The following is a 1,030-nucleotide window of genomic DNA, read 5'->3' as shown; positions in this document are numbered from 1 at the left end:
TATTAAACTCATCCTGAAACGTAACAGAGCAGGCCCGTCAAGTGGAGGACAGAGGCAGTGTGAGTTGTTTAGGAGAACATGATCTGTAAGACTTTTAACCGGCAAAGATCTGGAGTCAGATGCATAGTTCAGTGTTGACTGCTCAAAGATGATGCTGTTGGTCTGTCGTGTGAGATGTTAATAATATGTTTCTGGGGAACAAGATGATCGACATTTCTAGATGTAAAGGGATAAAATAATTCACAAATTCGATACTGTGTCTACTCCTCCTTTTTTATCTAGAATTTATCTCTTCATAAAAATCCTTGCGGTGAAATTTCTGAATCATGGGGTTTCTGTAAATTCCATTCAAATTGTCGCATGTCATTCTAACCTAAAATCAGTCGACGGTGTGATTTTATACTCTGTAAGTAATAAACGTATGGGTACATCCAGTGAAACTGTAAGTAACCAGTAGTGAACGTAGCTTGTAATGGCATGAACGCGTTGCTGAAATCATCTGTTTCTTAAAACCCAGTTTGAAAAAGATTATCTTTATTTACAAAGAATGGTACAGTATAATCTTCAGAAGGCAATATTGTTCTTGTTCATGATGACACACAATATTGAGTGACCCGTAATAACTTTTTTCACTAGCGCTACGAAGCGTCTGTCATCAAATACTAACTCACCTCAAATCTAAGTCCCCGTTGCCTTTCTCAGATCCACCTTGTCATCATCCTTTGATCAGACCTGTCTCTTTAGAAATATGTAACTGGTAGGAATGTACTGGTTCATGAAGAAAGCAGAGGAGAATTCTGATGTAAAAGTATAGCACTGACTCTAGTTCTGCATCGAACCACAAGGCAAACTTAAACCCATACCATGTTTGCACAGACCTGAATCTGCTCATCTTTTCTCAAAACGTGACCTTCACCAGAATATAAAATAAAACCAACAGAGCATTGAGGAGTGTCTGGCAGCCATGTACCTCCTCCCCTCCCTCATATTTGACTCACACAGCAGCACTCTGGCAGTGCTCTCATAAGAG

This window comes from Morone saxatilis, unplaced genomic scaffold (genome assembly GCF_004916995.1).
Source record: "Morone saxatilis isolate NCDOM2014 unplaced genomic scaffold, NCSU_SB_2.0 Contig17, whole genome shotgun sequence".
Classification (NCBI taxonomy): Eukaryota; Metazoa; Chordata; class Actinopteri; family Moronidae; genus Morone; species Morone saxatilis.
Note: the sequence above shows the minus strand (reverse complement) of the source record.